The following is a 24693-nucleotide window of genomic DNA, read 5'->3' as shown; positions in this document are numbered from 1 at the left end:
GAGTTGACCCAAACTTGCACTCTTCTATGGACAGCTCTGAGTACAATCTTCCTGGCCACCTGCCTGATCCTGAGGACACCATTTCGTGACAGGTAGGAAAAGGCCAAGGGAAACAAACATCATCTCTTCTAACCTAATTATTTATGGTCAAGACCGTAGAATCACAAGGTTCTCAGGGGATGTAGATGAAGGGGGGCTCTCAAAGAACCTTTGTTCTAGAAACGTCTTAAAGGATAATGGATGAATGGCTCCTCAACACCTTGCTTCTGAGTTCTATTATATCCTTACCTCTGCTCTGTTGGTGGACTCTCTGATGTCTGAAAATAATCTGTACATAACGAAGGATATTCATTACTATTACATAATGCTTAATTTTTTTTTTAAAGATTTTATTTATTTATCTGAGACAGAGAGAATGAGAGAGACAGAGAGCACATGAGAGGGGGAGGGTCAGAGGGAGAAGCAGACTCCCTGCTGAGCAGGGAGCCCGATGCGGGACTCGATCCCGGGACTCCAGGATCATGACCTGAGCCGAAGGCAGTCGCTTAACCAACTGAGCCACCCAGGCGCCCATAATGCTTAATTTTTTAATTGTACGATTTCATTGAAGGATTAACGTTCTACAGATGGTAGCTACACTTGTGGTCAGCATAGCATAATATATAGACTTGTCGAATCACTATGTTGTACACTTGAAACTAAGGTAACATTGTGTGTCAATTATATTTTAGTAAAAAATAAGGTAACATTCTAGTTAAGGAGTAAGCAGGCACTACTCTAAGTTTTCACACAGTATCTTCATAACAAATGTCTGGACTTGGACTCTAACAAATTAAACTTTCCCAAACTTATTAATTGGTTATGAGCTTATCTAATAAAATGTTCTAAACAGTTTAATTAAAATTATGATTATAAATATTTCATATTTTTCTGAAAAAATCCAACAAAATACAAAAAATAAAATAAAGCTTTAAATAATTTTTATTATACTTTCACTTTAAACCAGTAATAAAGGTGCTCAAATCAAAATGAATTTTAATTTCATCATACAGTCTTATGCTTCTTCCTCCCTAGGATTTTTGTTTTTATGTTTTATCAAAGTTCCCCAAGACTGAAGTAATTTTACCAGTCACAGAAGAAGAATACCATCTCAGATCAGTTGAAATGGCAGCTTCTGGAATTTTGCCACTGATCTTGGTTAGCCAAGGGTCCTGATTGTGTACACCACTATAATTTCAACCCAAGCCTTGAGGCATTAGGCAGAGTCCCTTTTTGTAATAAAAGTTTACTTGATACATCATGAGATTTTTAAGTGTCTGCCTTTCATATAGGTTTCAAACTTTTGAAATGTATTGCTTTCCCAGAACTGATGTGTTATTTAATGTTTGGAGGGCTGACATTTCTTAACATGTAGGTACTAGGGTGCCTGGGTGGCTCAGTTGGTTAAGCGACTGCCTTCGGCTCAGGTCATGATCCTGGAGTCCCGGGATCGAGTCCCGCATCGGGCTCCCTGCTCAGCGGGGAGTCTGCTTCTCCCTCTGACCCTCCCCACTCTCATACTCTCTCTATCTCATTCTCTCTCTCAAATAAATAAATAAAATCTTTAAAAAAAAAAACATGTAGGTACTAAATGTCTGTCTGTGGGTATTAATTGGAAACTTGTAATCAGTACAAATTAAATATATTCTATCATATTTACGTTTTTTATTACAGCTACATTTTTATACTTCTACTAACCTTTAATTTTGAGTATCTTAATGACCTCATAGCCTTAATGATTATAATTATTTGATGCTCATATTGTCTCATCTTGGCCAATAGGAGACCTTTTTTAAGTTGATTCCTTTATTCTTATAGCACTGCCTTGAATATTTCTGAGAAAGTGAAAACCAGCCCTGGTGGCTATCAAGCTATGATAAACAATTTCCAACATAATTAAAGCCATAATGCAACTGAAGAAAAAAAAAAAAGATCTCTGAGTGATTTTTGCTTTCTTGCCAGTGAAATCACCAGCCTCGCTTCACTCCTCCTACCTTCTGAACAGAGATTACTGAGATACTGAATCACTGAACTGCTCCCAGCTTCTTGACATTATGCAATCCAGGGATGGTCCCTGCTTCCCCAATCTCTTCATAAAAATCGTTCAGCATAAGCACAAATCTTATAATAAGCCCCTCTCAAATGCCCTTTACCTACATGCAGATGGTTCCCATGCATAGCAAGCTAAATAAATTTAAATCTGTTCCTGATATGCTTTGACTAGTGGGTTCACACCTTGAAAGCATCCCTGCTTTCCAGCAACAACAAGATGTTCTAGACCCATCTGAATTTTCCTGCCAAGACTTGGGGAATCAGCTACTTTTAAAGAAAATCTAGTTCTTTTAGTGGATAAAAACAAAACAGATGAAAATCTGACACTAGACACATGAGAGTCGTGATGAGCAAAATGGCTACTGTTGAAAAGATTATTTCCATGGGCCACTTTTTCAGCTAGAATATGTTTCCTTATAAAGTTATGGGTTCACATCAATCTTTCCAATCCGGCAGGTTTTCTTACTGTACCCAACTTTCTTTTAGTCCATAGTCTCATTAATTACTAAGACTTTCTTCAACATGGATGTTTGGAGATTTGTCTGGCCGATCAGCCACTGTCCTCAACCTCAAGTTCTCACCAATTGAGAAGAAGAGGGAAAACATCTTGTCTTTACTAAAAAAAAAAAAAAAAAAAGGCTATATTACAGAACATATTCTGTAGACAAAAGGGAGCTTTCCTCTCCCTTTCCATTCCTTGAATTGAATCTAATCACAGATGTTAAATGAATGTAAGACTTCATGCTAGATGGGAAGTCCTATGGGTGCTCCTACCATATAGGAAGAGAAAGTGGAGGAAGAGGGGAGAGGAGAGTAAGTGAGCAGGAAGAAAGAAAAGAGGAGAAACAGAGAAGAAGGAGAGCAAGAACAAGAGAGAGCTATTTCCTTGTATACAAAGCGCAATCTCTAAGATCTAGGTAATTGTGCTGTCATTGGGGTTAAATCAGATGATGCCCATTAGAGCCGGACATACGAAAAGGCTCAGAAATAGTAAATGCTTACAGTACAACAGTTTTGATCATACTTTTGAACATAGTTGTACTGTACTCTTTAGGGTCAATTTCCAGAACCAGGGGTTCTGAGCCAAAAAAAAAAAAAAAAAAGGTATATAGCTTAAAGGTTTAATATGCATTGTCAAACAGCCTTTTAGAAAAATTGTCAATTTTTCTTCCAATCTGATAGACGAAAACAACTCACTATTGTTATTACCATTCCTTTCTGAATTTAATCTTTAATTTGATCAAAGTTACTTATAGACACATCTTAGAGAGTCAAGTCCTTCTATGGGTTTGTTTTGTTTTACAAAAAGAGCCTCTTGATCCACCTCTCCTCCCCACCCCACCCCACCTGCCTGCTCCTTAAAGGCAAATTACTTTCAGGGCAAAATAGTTGAATATTTTGATATTTCCTCCATTCTACTAAGTAATATAATTAAATTAGGAATTTCTGAGGCTTCCTTTTTTTTTTTTTTTTAAGGTTTTATTTATTTGACAGAGAGAGACACAGCGAGAGAGGGAACACAAGCAGGGGGAGTGGGAGAGGGAGAAGCAGGCTTCCCGCCGAGCAGGGAGCCCGATGCAGGGCTCTATCCCAGGACCCTGGGATCATGACCTGAGCCGAAGGCAGACGCCTAACGACTGAGCCACCCAGGCGCCCCTTGAGGTTTCCTTTTCAACACTGTCTATTGATTTCCTGTATTAGCCCTCATTCACACCATTGCCTCTTTCTAACCACACACACACTTCCCCACCTGCCCAATATAGATCTTCATAATCTACATCTATCAACATCCAGTGTTAACGTCATCATGACTTTGTAAACACGCTTGATGGTTATAGGCTCAGAAAAAATTAGTCTGCCTTCCTCCTCTTCATGTCAGCCCCCACCCACACCCTGGGGGCCATCTCAACCTCCCCTCACTGTGCACTCTCCACTCCACTCAGTTGTCTGTCCCCCAAACATTTCTCCATCATGTCACTCCTCTCCTCAAAAACGTTCTGTTGTGCTCAGTAATCTCCAGGATAAAGAGCAGAGCCTTCACAATCCCATCCCTCTTCACATACCACCCTCCTCCCAAACACTAAAGGAAAAGCTTACTGCATCCACACAAGTCTCCTTATGATCTAGTCCCCAGAAACCCTAAGAGGGTTTGTGAATAAGTTTTTTTCTGGAACTGTCTCTACCATCAACTCCTTCTACAACTGTTTACATCTTATCTATCTTCCAAAGCTCAAGCCCACCTCTTTCAAAATGTTTTTCCTAATGCATATTTATTTTTTCCTGAGAGGTTACCTCCTTTAGTAGTTATCCTATTTATATTGACACTTTATGTCCGTCTTTGTTTTTTCTGTAAATCCTCAAGGTTAGGAGGTGTATTTATCATCTTTTTCTAGTAACTGGAGGGAATACTTAGATATGTCCAACACACTGGCTTCACTGTGGGACGATCAAGCCAGGATCAGGCCATATAAGCCATATTTACTAAAATATAAATGTGAATAAAACTCCTGTAGGGGGGAAAAAACCCACTTTATTCCTGTCTGTGATTAGGATTCAGAGGTGTACATGTATTTACAATTGTCTGTAGTTTGAACTGTATGGCACTAGGAGATAGAGCCTATTATGGTTTGAATTGTGTCCCTCCCCGAAAAACTTGCATGTTGAAATTCTAACCCCCAGTACCTTAGAAGGTGACCTATTTAGTAATAGGGTCTTTACAGAGATAATCAAGTTACAGTTAGGCCATTAAGATGGGCTCTAACCCAATATGACTGGTGTCCTTATAAAAAGAGGAAATTTGAGGGTGCCTGGGTGGTGCAGTTGGTTAAAGCATCTGACTCTTGGTTTTGGCTCAGGTTGTGATCTCAGAGTCATGAGATCAAGCCCTGTGTCTGGTTCTGCGCTTGGGACTCTCTCTCCCTCTCCCTCTGCCCCTCCCCTCCTGCGCTCACTCTCTCTCTCTCTCAAAATAAATAAATAAATAAATCTTTTTTTTAAAGGTGGGTAGGATTTGGACACAGAGATGCACACAGAGGGAAGACAATGTGAAGAGACACAGAGAGAAGACAGCCATCTGAGAGCCAAGGAGAGAGGCCGGAGCAGAGCCTCCCCTCACAGCCCCCAGAGGGAACCGACATCTTGATTTCCAGACTCCAAGCCTCTAGAACTGCACGAAAATAAAGTCCTGCTTCATAAGCCACCCAGACTGTGGTTGTTAAAGCAGCCCTAGCAAACTAATGTAGACCCTATACCTAAATGCTTTACCTGTTTGGAGAAGCAAACCCTCTTCTTTCTGTAATAGCTTTTTTCTTTTTTTCCCCCCAAATCCCCTTCACCTTTATTAGTATGTCAAGCAAGACAATGATGCAGAAACTAACAAGCACCAGGGTGATTGCTCACTGGCATGCACAAGTGACTTCAGCAGCAGCCTTTAGGGTAGCCCAGGCTTCCCTGACAGCGAGGTGCCAACACAATCAGACAATGGGGCGTGATTATTTCCCTGGAGCAGCATCGTCCAGCCGTGAGATTATGGCTCCAATGTGAACTTGGCCCTTCATGGCAACGCCGGTAGAAATGACATTATTATTATGTGAGAGCAGAAAGTACCAGAGAAAATTATCAGAGAAGTGGGGATAGAAACCAAGGCATGTCCAGAGAAGGGCAAATGGCTGATGGTTGTGGTACAACAGTGGTCAGAGCATCAGCCAGAGATTATGTGTAACCTCATTAAAACCTTCCACTGCACGGCAGCTGTTAACGACAGTTTCAGTAAAACTATGGAAGGAAAAAAAGGGCCGTTAGAGATTGTGCTTTTTGCAGAAATGAAAACCTATACTGATTCCGCAATGGTGCATAATTGACGATGATAAAGCAAAGACTGATGAAAAGAAGAGGTACCTCCCTAGGTTGGGCAGTGGGGGGGAGAGTTTGGTCCCTTGAGCAAAATATAAGAGGGCAAAGGGAAATCTTACAAACTCATCTGGGACCACCTTTCTCTGAGAATCTTGAACTAGACCCATCTAAGAAAAGATGAGATCTAATTTTCAAGTGGGGTATCTTGGAGAACCTCATGAGATTTATAACTTGAAGATAATCATGAGATGTTGGGGGCTTTTATCAAAAGTGAAGAAGCAAAATTTAGTACTAAATGAGTGACAGTACTATGACCAGGAGAAAGAAACCAGCATTACAAAATGGATTGTGTTTGGTCAAAGAGAAAGCTGGTGTTCTGGGTTGTCAGTTTCAGTTGGATGTGAAAGAAGCTTTGTCACTGAAACACATTATTGTCTCCACTCCCCGCCATACCTAGCCACGTAAGCGAAGGTGTGCATCATGCGATCGCAGGGCCCATGGGTCCTGAGGATACCCCCCAATCAGGAGGAGAAGTGTTTCTATCTGGCTGAGAGACCATTTCCTAAAGTCATAGACAATTCAGGGCAAGCTTGGCTTTACTGTAATCAGTCATCAGAGAGGTTTGCAGCCCTGGATGCTGGAGAAGCAAAATGAAAGCATCTTATTTGCAGGCTTCTAGGCAGGGAAAGGCTAACATTAGGTCACTAATGTGTTGAACAAGAACAGAATTTCCAGGAACCCTAATGTAATCTAAATCACCTTTAAGATTTTGGGTTTTAGTCTTGGGAAATTCTGGTCTAGGTGAAATGGAAACCTTAATAGGAAGAAAGTAAACAGAAATTGCCTGTCAAGATCTATTATTATGAAAAAGAAAGTTGGAACAAAATGCATTGTGAAAATATTTGAGTTGTGGGTTGTATTATGATAGGAAAAGAAGGCGAGCCTGAGGACCTGCCATTTGAAGATCCTAAAGGAAAGCGTGTCTTTGACAGATTTGGGGGTTTTTTAACCGGCAGAATAGGGTAGGAAAAATATGACTGACTCCAGCTGCAAGGAGTTTCAGGTAATTTGGGATGGGATTGGTAGGACTTCCATTGATTTTCTACCAGTGGGCAGAATGAGTGAGTCTGACATCATCTATGCTTTGAGACAAAAGAGTGGGTGGGAGGATGTATATGCAAATATTCCTTGATGAGCAGAGGTTATTAGGAAGTTCTGGAAATTAAGTGAGCACATACAAAGAATTCCTGTTCAGAAATGAATGGTATCTCATTTTACAGAAGATCTAACAGATTGGTGGGAGAAAACAGGCTTAAAAGGAAAATATATTGGTCGGAGAGATGTTTTCAGAATGGGATGATATGATGGGAAATTTCTACTACCTTAAACATGTCAGAAGTTTATGGAATATGGGAGAAATCTTGAGCCCTTAGATTGAAGGATATTAGGTCTGGCCTCGAAGTCAACAGGGCACTTAAATTCCGTGCTATTGGAGGAAGAGAAACAGAGATGATGTTACTATTTCCTGGGCTGGCCCATTGAGAAAGCAAAAAAGGAAAGGAGTGAAAGTTTGTGGGACAAAAGTCAGTTACAGGCAGGTGATTCTCTCTAATTGGCCACTGTTGCTTTTTTTTTTTTTTTCCCAACAGATTTTCTCCATTTGCCAGATATTATCTGGGGCCCTTTGCTTCTACCCCACTGCTATTTTTATCCTCCTTCTAATGTTTCCCTACCCCCTTACTGGGGGCTTTAAAGCTTTTGATTGGGAACAGCATCAGTCTAACAATGGGGATTTCTGTTTTCATAATTTGGCAAGCCAAGTAATATTCAGCTATGGAGCAAGTTTACTGACTGATTTTTGATTGTGAATAGATATAGATGGATATATGTTGTTCCTGGACCTTGTGAGCTAAGCTAGTCACAGAGGTAGCTGCGGGGAAGAGTACTGGAGAGGCATGAAAGTCTAGCAAAGAGCTGTTCCGTGTGTCATAGTCAGCTGTTATTCAGGAGGTGAGGTTTGTCAGAAAGTGGGCCAGGACAAAATCCTGGGTCGTCCAATCAGCCTCCAGGCTCAATAATTTCTGATGCAGCGTTGCACACCGAAGTTGATAGTATCGGCGCATGTTAAGACTCTATTCTTGAAATTTCTGAGATTATTTCTGGATGTGGATGAATGCTAAATTTCTGGGTAAACCTCCTAGGGTCCCAGTGTTCTGCACAGATCCTGTGGTGACTAGACAGGAATGGCTCTTAAAGAGGTCAATCTATCTGAAGTGGAGGGAAAGAATTTGGCCTAAGTTGTAGGTGCTGCCTGAGGCATGGAAGTTTTGAAGGAATAGCTGTATGGTCCAAAAAAGAGAGTAATGTAAGACATCTCTTCGTTGGGGTTGGTGGGGGGAGGAGAGCTGTGGCGTGGGGCGGGGGGGGAGGTACGGCAAGTAGAGGAGAGCTAGCTAGTGCTAGAAGCAGATGATAATAACTAGAAGTTTATGCCTTTGGACCACCTTAATATAAGAGATGCATATACTGATACCATGGGTGTTTTTGTTGTTTTTGTTTTTAAATTTTTTTATTCTTATGTTAATCCCCATACATTACATCATTAGTTTTAGATGTAGTGTTCCATGATTCATTGTTTGTGCATAACACCCAGTGCTCCATGCAGAAGGTGCCCTCCTCAATACCCATCACCAGGCTAACCCATCCTCCCACCCCCCTCCCCTCTAGAACCCTCAGTTTGTTTTTCAGAGTCCATTGTCTCTCATGGTTCGTCTACCCCTCCAATTTCCCCCCCTTCATTCTTCTCCTCCTGCTACCTTTTTTTTTTCTTAACATATATTGCATTATTTGTTTCAGAGGTACAGATCTGTGATTCAGCAGTCTTGCACAATTCACAGCACTCACCATAGCACATACCCTCCCCAGTGTCTATCACCCAGTCACCCCATCCCTCCTACCCCACCCCCACTCCAGCAACCCTCAGTTTGTTTCCTGCAATTAAGAATTCCTCATATCAGTGAGGTCATATGATACATGTCTTTCTCTGACTTATTTCGCTCAACATAATACCCTCCAGTTCCAACCACGTCGTTGCAAATGGCAAGATCTCATTCCTTTTGATGGCTGCATAATATTCCATTGTATATATATACCACATCTTCTTTACCCATTCATCTGTTGATGGACATCTTGGCTCTTTCCACAGTTTGGCTATTGTGGACATTGCTGCTATAAACATCGGGGTGCACGTACCCTTTCGGATCCCTACTTTTGTATCTTTGGCGTAAATACCCAGTAGTGCAATTGCTGGATCATATGGTAGCTCTATTTTCAACTTTTTGAGGAACCTCCATACTGTTTTCCAGAGTGGCTGCACCAGCTTGTTTAAGCACTCTTATCTGAAGTATGAGTCAAGCTGCTAGACCCTAGCACAGAGAGTCCGGCCACATGTTGTTGCAAAGTGGGATCACAGACAAAAACTTAGACAGACATAGGAGGCTTCTCATCAAAAACTCCACTAGAAATTCCAGAACGTCTCTTACTTCATTATCTGGTGCCATTCAGGGATGAATGATCTGTCTTTCAGCCCCTGGCTGGTGCAGCCATACAGGTCTCAACCACAACTATAAAAGAAAATGGGGCTCGGCTTTGCCTTTGGTTTAGCTTTGCCAGAGAGAGGTTATAGTGTTAAGTATAAGCATCTGCAATGAGACATTCCTGCAGATATGAAAATCCCATTGGATTCAGAGAATTCCATATAACACACAAGACAAGTAGCAGAAAATTCCATTCCGTTACGTTCAAGGAGGCCTACAGAAGAGATTTTTAAATTAATGTTTTCCCTTTATAATCTCATCTGGCATTCCAATTAATTTTTTAAAAGAAAATGAAATTTTAAAGGTTGGGGTTTCTATTAATTTGAATTTCCACTTGAGTTTTCTTATAATGAAACTTAGAGATACCTTTAGTTTTTCTGTGGAGAATATAAAATCACATAATGAATCAGACGACAATAAGTCTATGAGTATAACGTCATCTGACAACACAACTTAGGATGTTGTGTCACACAATAGTGTGCTATGTATCTTGCCTAAGCATGATCCTGATGATTCAATATATAGCTGAATGTTGATGTTGTCTGGAAATCTTATTCTGTGTAGTTCTCTATTCTGTCAAGTGTGCTATTCTACGGTTTTATTACAAATGACTTTTAAGGGGCACCTGGGTGGCTCAGTCGTTAAGCGTCTGCCTTCGGCTCAAGTCATGATCCCAGGGTCCTGGGATCGAGCCCCACATCGGGCTCCCCGCTCTGCGGGAAGCCTCCTTCTCCCTCTCCCACTCCCCCTGCTTGTGTTCCCTCTCTCGCTGTGTCTCTCTCTGTCAAATAAATAAATAAAATCTTAAAAAAAAAACAAAAAAACAAATGACTTTTAAAACCCAACACAAAGGCTTTCCATTTGGTTTGGGTGTCATAATTTGATTTTGAGCTTGAGAGTTGTGACTATTTTAATATTGGCTTCTTGAATGATTTTACTGGCACCCTAAGATTCTGTTAAAAGAAACTAACATGAACTTTATATGATTTTTTTTAATTACATTGACTGTCCTGTTGAATTTTCTAATTTAGTAGTTACAAAAGAGGAGAAGACATACATGATTGAAATAATTGAGTTGCTAACTAGAATTTTGTCAAACAGAGATAAATCCTCATGTGCCATGAGCTTTAAATCAATTCATTGTATATTACTTTCTGCAAAAAGACATCTTAAGTCATAAGTCAGTTGGTCAGAAAACTGTAAGTAAACATAAGAAATTTCCCAATATTTAAAACATATCAAACTAATAAATTACTGAAATTTGAAAGCATTTCAAATTATATAAGAGAGATTTATTTCATATTTTTATGTCTGAAACCAAAACAATCATGTAATCTCCATGAAGTCTTGACTTTGTTCATTCTCGTCACTTATGTGTACTCAGCATTTAACCTGGAGTCTGACACATAGTAGATGTTTAATAAATGTCTGTCAATTTTATGGATTAACCATTTTTTAATGACGAATTTATTTATTTATTTATTTATTTATTTATTTTTATTCATTTATTTTTTAAGTAGGCTCCATGCCCAGCATGGAATCCAACACAGGGCTTGAACTCATGACCCTGAGATCAAGACCTGAGCTGAGAACGAGAGTTGGATACTTAGCGGACTGAGCCATTCAGGCGCCCCAAACCAATGAAGTTATTTATATATTTTTTAAGATTTTATTTATTTATTTGACAGAGAGAGAGACAGCGAGAGCAGGAACACAAGCAGGGGCGTGGGAGAGGGAGAAGCAGGCTCCTCGCCAAGCAGGGAGCCCGATGTGGGGCTCGATCCCAGGACCCTGGGACCATGACCCAAGCCAAAGGCAGACGGCTAACAACTGAGCTACCCAGGTGCCCCAACAATGAATTTATTTTTAAAGCCATAAATAAGCTTAAGTTTTGAAAAATAAAAACCAAAGTAGCTTTTATATGCATTTGAATTTGAGCTAAGTTGACATCAATGCTCACTGTATTATCTGCAGATTGAGTTGTAGTGTCTGCACATTCCAAAATTATAACCTAATACTTTCATAACTTTTAAAGAATAAAATTTTTATTTGATCATTTTTTCCAATATCTAATTTTTCTTGATGTTTTTGCTCTGCTACAAATTATATCTAGTCAGAAATAACTTTGCTTTGTTCCCAACAGCTTTTTATAATAAAACAAATTAAAAATGATATCATCAATATTGATCAAATCTTTGTATTATTTCTATTAGAATCAGTGATGGAAATGTACTTCTATTAAATATTTTATAGTAAATCATATTGACTTATTAGTATTCCACCCATGGCACATGAAATTGTTAATGAGGACTATTTTTTTACTTTGGCAGGCAACATGAAATAATGTGCCATCTTTGATTAGGAAATGAGTAGAGGAAAAATTCTATGCATATGATGGATGTGGAAAGCCTTGCCAACCAACCCATGGCACCACTCATTTCACCTGGTTTACAGAGCTTTTTATCCATCAGAAAATTCACACCAAGAGAAAGCTTCTAAATCTAGAAGAGGGAACTCTTCCAGCCAGAAAAGACAGTTTCTTCTACATCCCCTAGACTGTGCAAAACATCACATCTAAATATTTCAAACATTGCATCTAAAACCACACTGTGGGATTTACCCCCCAAATCTTCTCCTTCCCTATTAGTAAATGACACCAACATTTGCCAAGTTGCTCAGGCTCCCAAACTGAGGGTAATCCTTACTTCTCTTTTTCCCTTAAGCCCCACACCTAATCTAACCACAAATCTCATGTGTTCTACCAATTAAGTAGATCCAGAATCAACCACTTCTTATCTCACCTACAGCCAGTCTAGGCCTCTCTCCTTTTCACCTGCCATCACTCACCTACCCGATGGCATAGTCTCTTGACTCCAATCCATACTGATATCCAAGATTCAATGTTTCAACCAATTTAGAACTTATTCCTTCACCAGCTTTGGCCTGACTCCATGTTTGTAAGAAAGGAGACATCACTATCATTGCCTTGACCAGTTCCCACCTTGTCAGTATTCCTCCTCCCATGCTCTCTGTGTCATTCCTCTCACCCCCAGAAACACTAGTTGTACCACCAAGAACATGCAAAGAAGCCCTCAAGTGATTCTTCAAAGGCCAAAAAGATTTGATCAAAGCAACATTCTGTTTTCAGATAGGAACATAGAAACAGCTGACTTACATTCATTCTGACCCACCAGTCCCTGCCTCTTATAAAAATGTTGGCCATGGAGTTAGACAGGCTGAAGAAAGAAGACAACTGATATCAGTCAGGAAAGAAAATATTCATATATTATATGGTTTCAAGTGGCGATAATTTCTCAAAGTGAAATAGAACAGAGGAGATGGGAGTCGTCCAGGTGGGAAGGAAGGCAACTGGATCAAATCTGAAAAGTACAAGTTAGAAAGAGTGAGCTCAGGTGTGTGTGATTTCACTCAGATGGACGCCACCAGAAGTCTCATGTAGGCAGAGAAGAGTAAGAGATGAAGATACAACAGGTCACTAATCTTGCAGCAAAGGAAATTTGGAGAGATTTGCTTTCATACTGTGTTTGGACAGGAGAGATTAGAAGCCAGATTGCAGGAGTTAAGAAGAAATGTGAATTGAGTCTAGGTACGGACTATGCTTTGAGTGCGATTTGACATAAAAAGGGATGAGCCCAAATAGGAGGTAGATAAAAGAGACAACAGTTCGAGCAGTTTTCCTGTTTTTATTAGACTCCTCTACTTTTCTGGATGGGTAAGAAACTGAACCTACAAATACAGGAAACTGGCATGATATGGAGTGAGAGAGAATTCAGGGCAGTGGGAGTTTTCATGAGATACAGAGGGAAGGGATTTAGGGCCCCAGTGAAAATAAAACTATAAATGAAGAAGAGAGAAATTACTTTCCCTGACATCAAAGGAAGTGTGAGTAAAGAGAGTTGGGGAGAGTGTTCTGTGGAGGGAGAAAGTGACAAATGCTTTGGGTCTTGTGCAGAGCAGGGGATTTTTAAAGAGGATTAACACACAGGGCCTCCATGCCTCAATTTCCTTCTCTCTCTAGTGGAGTCCAAATGGTAACTACTTCATATAGGAGTTGTGATAATTAAATGAGTCAATGTGTAAAGAGGCTAAGAACTGTAACTGTGCAAAGTAACCTCTCGGTACATATTTGCTGTTATTATTCAATTTTGTAGTTTTCCACAACTGCAAAATAATTCTTTTTGTCATAACAATTAATGGTTAGATAAAGCCTTACCATATACAAATTATGTTATTGAAAATTATCCCCCATGTTTTTCTCCACAATTAATTTAGACACCAAGCAACCTTGTTTTCATATCATGCAGATGAGGAAACTGAGCCACCAAATTGTCCAGTTTCAAAGGACTAGTAAATAGTAGAGGCATGACCCAAACCCAAGTGTTCTGAGTCCAAACTCTATTGTCTTGACACTAAACTCCCATTCTAAATACAGAAGAACTTCTGAGCACATCTCTACACTGCCCAAAAAGCTTTAACTAAGCTAAGACCAAAGACTTTAAAACAACAACTCAACTTCAATAAATTGGATGTTAGATGAATATCAAATTGCATAGCAGACCTAGAGAAGAAAAGTCAACTCTAAGTACCTGTGGGATGGAGGGATGAGAAAACTAATGAGACACAACCAATCTGACTCCAAGGTTCTCTGGAAAAGTTTAGAAATAGGAACCAACCCAAAGCAGAAGGTGTAAGGAAGTCAGGAGCTAAAACAAGTAGATCGACTAAAAGTTTCTGTTAGGCTGAACTATATACAACGGCCTATTGTTATGGGTTGAGCTTTATTCCCCGAAAATTCGTATGTTGAAGCTCTAACCCCCAGTATGTCAGAATATGACCTTATTTGGAAATAGGGTCTTTGCAGATATAATTAATTAAAATGAAGTCGTTAGGGCGAGTCCTAATCTGATGATTGGTGTTCCTATAAAAAGGGGAAATCTAGACACAGAGACACACATGCAAGGAGACCACCATGTAAAGTTATTTTGCAGAGTTTGGGGTGGTGCATCTAAAAGCCAAGGAATGCCAACAATTACCAACCAACCACCGGAAGCTGGGAGAGACGTCTGTACAGATTCTGCCTCACGGGCCTCAGAAGGAACCAACCCCGCTGACACCTTGATCTCAGACTTCTAGCCTCCAGAACTATAAGACGATGAATTTCTGTTGGTTAAACCACCCAAATCTGAGGGACTTTGTTATGGCAACCCATTACAAATACACCTATAGTTGATACTTTTTGACCAATAAAAAAAGCAGTAATTTCATTTGATTCAACCTAAATACAAGAGGTAGAGTGTTAGGTTCTCCCTCCCCCCCACCCCAGCAGAGCCAGATTTTAGTCCCTGGAGAAAGAGATGAGGTCCTTCCAATCTCTTGTATGTCAAGCAGATCAAAGATCAATGGAGTGCTGGGGCGCCTGGGTGGTGCAGTGGGTTAGGCATCCAACCCTTGGTTTCAGCTCAGGTCATGACCCCAGGGTCGTGAGATTGAGCCCTGTGTTGGGCTCTGCACTGACCACGGAGTCTGCTTGAGACTCTCTCTCTCTGCTCTCCCTCTGCCCCTCCCCCCTGCACTCTCTCTCTCAAATAAATAAATAAATCTTAAAAAAAAAAAAAGATTAATGAGTGCTATTTTGGCAAATAAGGGTCCATTCAATGGGCAGGTTTCAATATCTCGATAATGGCTGTGTGGCAGGAGCTGGAGGAGATGGAGGCAAAGTGAGGCTTGCAAGAGAGGAGGTGAATTGGGGCCAGTTACACTAGCCCAGGACATTCAGTGAATCCAGCCACAGGGCAGGACATTGCAGAGTCTCAGGATCATAATTCTGAACACCACTTCTCACGGTCCCACATGCCTGGATTGTGCTGGATGGTTTCAGTGGTGTACTTAACAATCAGATTCTATGAAATAACAAGTCACAGTCTATGAGAAAATATTTTCAAATCACGTATCTGATAAAGGACTTATATCCAAGAATATATAAAGAACCCTCAAAACACAATCAGAAGAAAACAAACAACTCAGTTTTTGAAGATTGGCTGAAGATTCAAACAGCCATCTCACCAAAGATAAATGAATTGCAAATAAACACAAGAACAGATGTTCGGCATCATTAGTCATTAGGGAAATGCAAGCCAAAACCAAAATAAGATACAACTACTCACCCATTAGGATGGCTAAAATTTAAAATACTGAACACTACATCAAAAACTAATGATGTAGGGCGCCCAGGTGGCTCAGTTGCTTGGGCGACTGCCTTTGGCTCAGGTCATGATCCTGGAGTCCCGGGATCGAGTTCCGCGTCGGGCTCCCTGCTCGGCGGGGAGTCTGCTTCTCCCTCTGACCCTCCCCCCTCTCATGTGCTCTCTCTCTCTCTCTCAAATAAATAAATGAATAAAATTTTTTTAAAAAAAAACTAATGATGTAATGTATGGTGATTAACATACAATAAAATATATATATATTAAAATTTAAAAAAAGAAAAGACTGATCATACCAAGTGTTGGGGAGGATGTGGAGCAATGAGAACTTTCATATGCCACTGATAGGAATGTAAAATGGTACAACCACTTCGCACAATGCTGCAGCAGTTTCTAAAAAAGCCACCTGTTCCGGTACCAGACAATCTAGCCATCCCTTTCATTTACTCGAGATGAATGAAAGCACATGTCCACACAAAGACATGTTCATGAATGTTTATTGCAGCTCTAGGTATAGTAGCTAAAACTGGAGGTAACCCAAATGTGTATCAACAGCTGAATAGAAACAATTGTGTTATGTATCTATTCAGTGGAATACGGCTTAGCAATAAAAATAAACTATTAATGCATTCAATAAGATGGATGAATCTCAAAATAATTATGCTAAGTGAAAGAATTCAGACAAGAAAAGGAACATAGTGTATGAATCCACTTGTGTGAGACTCTAGAAAATGCAAACTAATCTAGTAGCAAAAAGCAGATCAGTAGTTGCCTAGGGACAGGGAGAGTTAGGGGAGAGATTCCAAAGGAACAGGAGGAGACTTTTGGGAGATGATAAATATGTTCATCATCCCAATCATGGTAACGGTTTCAGGGGTATATATTATGTCAAAACTTACAAATATTACACCTTAAATATGTGCAGTTTATTGTATATATTATGACACAATAAAGCTATAAAAAAAGACTTTTATAAATCAGATTGTATTTAACTGAGATTTTTATGTTTTCCCTTTGCTTCTTTTTTATTTTATTTTATTTATTTATTTGAAAGAGAGAAAGAGAGCAGAAGCAGGGAGTAGGGGGAGGAGCAGAGGGAAAGGGAGAAGCAGTTTCCCTGCTGAGCAGGGAGACCGGAAGGCAGGGCGGGGCTGATCCCAGGACCCTGAGATCGTGACCTGAGCCGGAGGCAGATGCTTAACCAACTGAGCCACCGAGGCGCCCCACCCTTTGCTTCTTTTAAAAATATTTTAGTGTGGTTTAAAACAAGAGACACATAGAAAAATTTATTAAACCACAGCAAAGCCATAATAAGAAGGACTCGATGTTGTTCACACCAGAGGTTATATTTATTGCAAGAAAGCACTGTGTTTGGTTTTGAAATTCTTGACAGCTGAGGAGGGGAGGAGGGCAGGAAATGTAATGGGTTGCCCAGTTCTTATTATCTCATAAATGAAGGCATACCAATTATTCAGGATAGACTTGCTCTTGAATTCCAAAAGGCATTTATCACATGGGGCCTTAGGAGAACCACTGAAGGATTTAATGAGCAATGTCTTTTAACAGCAGCTCCACAGCAATGGCCACAACCTTCTTACACAGCTCCTTCCTCAATTCAGACAAAGGGCATCCTACTAAAGTCTAACTGCTCTTCAGGGGAGCTAAGCCAATAGGGTCAGGAAGGTAGCATTCTGATTTTCTATATCTAACCGTGTAGTTGTATCTTCACATCCTTACTTACACAGATAAACTATGCTGAGTCCCCAGGCCTCACCTGCTGGTAGATATACACCTGGAGTATAAATAGCAAACGTTACCTTGTTACCTGCCAACGTTCGCGACCTCAGGGCTCTGACAAATCCGCCGTCCTCCCAGCGTTTCTGCCAGACGCAGTACCCGCTGTGCAACACCCCGCCACGCGGACCACTCGTGACCCCGCACGGCCCATCGCAGATCACACAGGGCGCTGCGGGAGGTCACTCCGGCTCACCGGGCCCCTGGTACCACTACCCTCCCGCCTCTAGGCCTGAATTGCTGCAGAGTGTGTTGACAAGGCCGAGGAGCCCATCTCCCCTGTGTCACTATGTCGCACTCTGTGACCACTTCTGCTGGGACCCAGGGCTTTGCAGAGCTTCTCCTGGAAAAGCGCTTCCATTTCAGCTCAGTCCTCTCTCTCCCTCTGTCTGAGATTTGCAACCATCACAGCAGGGAGGGGACAGAGTAAAGTGAATATACCCAGAAGCAGAACTCCCAGCTTTCGTACCTGAGTATGCTGGCTCCTTCCTCCCTCACAATGGGTTCTCTCCTCAGAGGCCACTCAGTCCATCTCTAAATAGACTTTGGTTGGGTCATATGACTTTCTGCATGAATGGCTGGCTATCTCCAAATCTATGTGCACCTGTGGTTTGTTCTCAAACTTTCCTGTACATTAGAATCACCTGGGCATCTTCAAAAAAAACCCAACACCCCCAGACCAGAACACTTGGATGGGTCCCAGGCATCAGGTTTGTTTTTGTTTTTTTTAAGATCTTATTTATTTATTTGAGAGAGCAAGAGAGGGAGAGAGAAAGCATGAGACGGGAGGATCAGAGGGAGAAACAGACTCCCCACTGAGCAGGGAGCCTAATGCAGGACTCAATCCTGGGACTCTGGGATCATGACCTGAGCCAAAGGCAGACGCTTAACTGGCTGAGCCACCCAGGTGCCCTTGGGCTTCAGTATTTTTAACAGTCTCCAAGTGATTCCCATTTACAGGCAAGTTTGAAGACCTGCAGGCTAGACAGAAGCTAAAGTCCATGCTACAAATGCATTAATAATTCTCTTTTGTGTCCCAAGACAAATGGAATTGAGTGCTAATTTACCTTGGATGGTGGTCTTCTCATCTTCAGTTTTGTGCTTTTTACCATAAATTCAAAGGAAGCTGAGAAACATTTAGTAGAAAGAGAAATGCAAATTAAAAAGTTAAAACTGGGGCGCCTGGGTGGCTCAGTTGGTTAAGTGTCTGCCTTCGGCTCAGGTCATGATCCCAGGGTCCTGGGATTGAGCCCCACATCAGGCTCCCTGCTCAGCAGGGGGCTTGCTTCTCCCCCTCCCTCTGCTTCTCCCCCTGCTCATATTCTCTCTCTCTCTCTCTCTCTGAATCTCTGTGTCTCGAATGAATAAATAAAAAAACCTTTAAAAATAAAAAAAAATAATAAGTTAAAACCATAGGGCTGTGAAAATCCCAGTACAATCAGAAAAACAAATTTTATGCTCAAGTAAAACACATACCAGGAATCACATACTCCCACCTTTGCTTTCTGTTGTTTGTTTTGTGCTGAAATGATAAGTTTTGTAAAGAAAGCATATTTCAGACCCAGCTTTCCCAGGAAGCCTTCCACATTTTCTATTTAAATGATGGCACTTAGAATGATGTATGAATTTCAAAGAGGCAACGTCCAAGCTCATCTCAGGTTTACTTGGGCATTATTATTCATGAAGCCCTTTCTCAGCTCTGTGTGAGGACATCTATAAGCTGTTTCCAAAGACCAGGGACCCCTACTGTAATAAACAAGTCATTTACATGGGGGAAATGAAAAACCTGCTGTGTCTACCAAATGAAGGCAGACCATGCCTGAGCAGAGAAGGATTGATGCAGCGAGATTACAGAAAGCTGAAAGCTAGGTTAAAATACATCAAATCTGCCAAGTGCTGGGGTATACACCAGCAACCAACAGAAATGGATGTTGGTGCCTAGTTCATGTTGAATGGATTTTTTTTTAAAGCAGTACATGTGAAAGTTCCGACAACCAAGATTTGGCCATATGATGGCCCAGGGATCTCAGACACCTGCCATATCCTGGTGAAGGATAACTGCATTTCTTATCACCTCCCTTTCCAGGATTCAGAACGGTACAAGTGTGAATCCTGCTTTAATATATATAGATTTCCTATACGCTGCGGTCACTGCTGGTCCAGTTCTCTCCCTCCGCATCTGGGAGAACAGCTCTGGCCTGATACACAGGCCGTGGCCTCCAAGGGGGTGTGACTTGCTCCACCCACCTGCTCTGTGTCCCTCTTGTAGGGGACTATCTCAGATTATGAAACCTTCAGCTCCAAGTTCATTTATTTTATTGGACCTTCACTTACAGAGCTCTCATTGCGGGCCAGACACTGTGCCAAGCACTTATCAGTATGAATCCTTCATTTCCAGCAATAAGCCTCCCATTAAGAGAGGTACTGTCAGGATCTCAGTATTATACATGAGGAATCAGAACCACGGAGAGGTTGAATACCATGCTCAAGGTTACACAAGGGCGAAATGGTAGAGGCAGGACGTGAACACAGCCAGCTTCTGGTCTCAGAGTTCTTCTCCTAATAATGACTGTTCTACTCTGTCTTTTTGGCTACTATGTGACCTAATCATGTCCTTTTCTAACACTGTTGTATCACTGCTTCAAAACAGTCATGTGCTGGGCGCCTGGGTGGCTCAGTTGGTTAGGCGACTGCCTTCGGCTCAGGTCATGATCCTGGAGTCACAGGATCGAGTCCCGCATCGGGCTCCCTGCTCGGCGGGGGGTCTGCTTCTCCCTCTGACCCTCCCCCCTCTCATGTGCTCTCTCTCTCATTCTCTCTCTCTCAAATAAATAAATAAATAAATAATCTTTAAAAAAAAAAAAAGTCATGTGCTATTTAAGTTCTTCAAATAATCATAAAGGAAAAGATGGGGGAGGGAGGGATTTACTCCTTTTAGACCCTTAGCTGAAGGTTTAAAGCAGTGGTTTTCAAACTTTGGCAGGTATCAGAATCCCCTGGAAGCTTGTTAAGACAGACTGCTGCACCCCTAGAGTTTCCAAGTCAGTAGGTCTGAGTGGGGGCCAAGGATGTCTATCTCTAACAAGTTCCTGAGTGATGCTGATGCTGATGCTCTGGGGACCACACACCATCAGTCTAAAGCACTATTTTTAACTCCTGAGAAACAGTAGCCTAATAAACTTCTGGCTGTAAGTCATTTTTAGATCATTGGGAAGACAGGCAATCTCTCCTGAAAAGAAAAAGAAAAACCAAAGAGTACTCATAAGATTATGTGCAGATTAGGGGCACCTGGGTAGCGGGGGGGCTCAGTAAGTTGGGCGTCTGACTCTTGATTTCAGCTCAGGTCATGATCTCAGGGTCGTGAGATCAAGCCCTGCATAGGGCCCCATGCTCAGCAGGGAGTCTGCTTGAGAGTCTCTCTCTCACTCTCCCTCTGCCCCTCCCCACTTTCTCTCTCTCTCTCTCTCTCTCTCTCAAATAAATAAATAAATCTTGAAAAAATGATTATGTTCAGATTAAGAGTGAAGATATGTGGTTTTCTTAGCTTTTCTGTTTCTGAAAAGGAAAAAGATATTAAAATTCATGAGTAAACCAGAAGGAAGTTTCAAGCCCTGCTGAGATTGTCAAAATGGGCCTCTCCAGGAGCCTGGGTTACTGAAGAAAGGCAGAGACTGACTATAGCACCCGGCAGCCACGTGGCATTGGCTCCAACCAAGGGGGCGTGAGCCTGTCCCTCAGCATTGAAACCTTTTTACATATGTCCCCATATGTCACCTTATTTGAGTAACTAGTACTTCATTAATACTACTTGTCATACCTTCATTTTAGTAAAAAGATAAAATAAAAAATAAAAAGGTAAAATATAAATGATTAGAATGTATGCTACATTTAGTCTCTCATCAATCAAACAATATCTTCTGGGATTTTTAATATACTTAACACTGTGCTAAGGACCAAAGCAGTACCAATCCTCTCTGAAATACAGCCTCTGCCCATATAAACTCACAATGCAGCTGGGAAGGCAAGTCACTCTCACTGAAACAGAAAAAAGCATACAAATATCAGAAGGGAGAGTGATTTGATTTACGATTTATAAAACAAATTCTTTTTCTTCATAGTAATATTATATTATTATTGTATTTATTCATTCAACAAATACAAATCAGGCCAGTACTGTGCCAGACTCTGGGAACAGAAATAAAGACAAGCTCCTTGCCATTAAGAAGCTCACAGTCTAGAAAAGAAAGGCATTTCAACATGCATCTACCAAACAAATGTGATCAGAACCATAACTAGTAATAGAGATATGCACTGGATGCTACTAAAAAAGAGAGGAAGACACAGCTAATCTTCCTGGCCTCAAAATTCTTTAAAAGCCTCCCCCCGCTTGCACACATGCACGCGCTCTCTCTCCCTGTCTCTCAAATAAATTAGTCTTTTTAAAAAATCAGTAAGAATATAAAAAATCTAAACTAATGGCATTAATAGAACACTGCACACATCAATTATTTTTAAAAAGCCAATCCAATAAAAAAATAAGCAAAAACATATGTACAGGCCATTTACAGAGAAATAGAAAGCATAAATGGCTAATGAAACGTAAGGAAAGATGTTCAACCTCACTAAAAATCAAATGCAAATTAAAACCATAAGAAGATACCATGTCAACACTCGTCTGATGTCGGATCGGTGAGGCTCTGCCACTAGAAGAGACCCGGTGGTGGGAGTTAGATGTGTGTCAGTGATTTTGGAGAGTGGTGTGGCATCAGCTCAAGAAGTTGAACCTGCAATCGTCCCTCCATCCAACAGTTTCACACTAAGAGAGTGTATTAGTCTGCTCGAGCTGCGGTAACAACATACCACAGACCAGGTGGCATCAACAACAGAAAGAAAAGGAAATTATTTTCTCTTGAATATAAAAGGCACATTTGATTTGTATCATGGGTGAAGATAGAGATATGAATAGGAGAAGAACAATATCCTGGCTTGCAGATAGCCGCCCTCTGTGGACGCTTCCCACGCCCATCCCTCAGTGCATCCCTCAGTCCCCAGGGTTCTCTGTGTGTCCTAGGCCCCTCTTCTCATAAGGGCACTAGTCAGATTGGATTACTCTCCACCCTACCAGCCTCATTTTAACTTAATCTTTTCTTTGAAGGCCCTGTCTCTAAATGCAGTCAGGAGCTGAGATACTGGGTATCAGGGCTTCAACATATGAATTTGGGCAGGCGCAATTCAGTCCAAACAGTTTGCTCCCCGTCATGAGCACAAAGAAACATGTGTAAGCAACTTGGTTGCATTTGCTCTAATAACATATAAAAAGACAAAAATATCAGAAATAAACTAAATGCCCATCATCGGGAGAGTGATAATAAATGGAGGTATTTTGGAATAACATACTCGTGTTAAAATGAACTAGAGTTACATATATATCAACATGGACAAATACATAGTTTTGAATGAAAAAAGTAAGTTGCAAAATAATTAATGCAAAATGATACCATTTATGTAAAATGTTTTTTAAATATGCAGAACAATGTATATTATTCAAGGCAAGTTAAATATGTAATTATATGTAAATATGTAAAAGAGATGCATGGGAACAATAAACAAATTCAAGAGGATGCTTCTGTGGGGGTAGGGGCATGAAGAATGCATTTGAGGAAGCATACACAAGGTATCAACTATGTTGATAATGTTCTAATTCTTAATCTGGGAATCAAGTATCCTGGTAGTCATTATATTACTATGTACATCTTTTGAATGTCTGAAATATTTACCATAAATTAAAGCCAAAACTAAAATATTTGTAAGAATTATGGTTTTTTATGTTTTCATTCTCTTGTACAGTTATTTATGCCGGGGCACCTGGTGGCTCAGTTGGTTGAGTGTCTGACTCTTGGTTTTGGCTCAGGTAATGATCTCGCAGTTGTGGGATCGAGCCCCGTGTCAGGCTCTGTGCTCAGTGCAGTCTGCTTCAGATTCTCTCTCCCTCTTTCTCTCAAATAAATAAATAAAATCTTTTAAAAAAAAATTATTTATGCCTTTTTGAGCTTTCTTTTACTTAAGAAAGGATATACATTTTCAAGAAAATTTTAAAAGGGGCTTGACTGTGTAGGAGAATTCTAAGAACCCAGGGAAGAAATATTAATATGACAATGCACAAAACGTAAAATAGACAACTCTTCCAACATGAAATGTTACATTACCAATACAGAGAATGATAAAGGAAGAGAAAAACAATTGGAAATGATAAGAGCAAAATGTTTTAAGACTACTAAAATTGTGGGATGCCAATAATCAATATATGTATAAATCAACCTGTAAGAGCCTAACTTTGAAAATCTGTTACAATGGTGAGCACTGCAATCAGCTCGGATATTGTTCTCCTCCTATTCATATCTCTAACTTCACCCATGAGAAAAATCAAATGTACCTTTTATATTCAAAAGAAAATAATTTTCTTTTTATTTAGCTTTTTCCACAACCATCTCCGAGTCATTGGCAAAGACTTTCGGAAGTCTACTTCTATTTCCTAAAACTGAATTTACACACAGTCATCTATGAATAGCTTTCTTAAGAATTTGAACAGTGGACTCATTAATTATAGTAGAGGAGAGTGAGATTATGAACTATCAAATATAAATAAATAAAATGCATTAGCACTTTATTGTTATTAAAGTTTTAGCAACATGTTAATATTTTATTAATGACAAGATCCACTATAATGGTGTAAATTATAATAAGTGCAACTGGTAAAAATATAATCCATGCTTTTCTACAGATTTCTTTGCTCGTGGTCAAAGCAGAATTACTTAGCACTGGCTAGTAATGTGTAACTGGCTCTGTCCCTGTTTTCTATGACGGAAACCTCAAGGTCCATTCTGCTACATAATCTCCGAGTGTTTCAAGCACTCCATCAAGGGGCTTTTCATTTTCCTAGTGTGATGAATGCAGCCCCCTTTGCTACCATGTGTGATCATTTTCTACCTCCTCTGCGATTACCCTCAATCTGGCTCTCTGATTGGCAATCTGGCAAAGCAATGTGCCATGGTGCATCCTCATTTCCAGCTGACACCCACCAATGCTATGCCCAGTGGTACCCAAGCCATCTGCCGTGTCAAGGTGCCTATAGAATGGAA

This window comes from Mirounga leonina, unplaced genomic scaffold, assembly GCF_011800145.1.
Source record: "Mirounga leonina isolate KUSES-001 unplaced genomic scaffold, KU_Mleo_1.0 Mir_125, whole genome shotgun sequence".
In the NCBI taxonomy this organism is placed as follows: Eukaryota; Metazoa; Chordata; class Mammalia; order Carnivora; family Phocidae; genus Mirounga; species Mirounga leonina.
The sequence above is the reverse complement of the archived record's forward strand: the minus strand, read 5'-3'. Positions refer to the sequence as shown.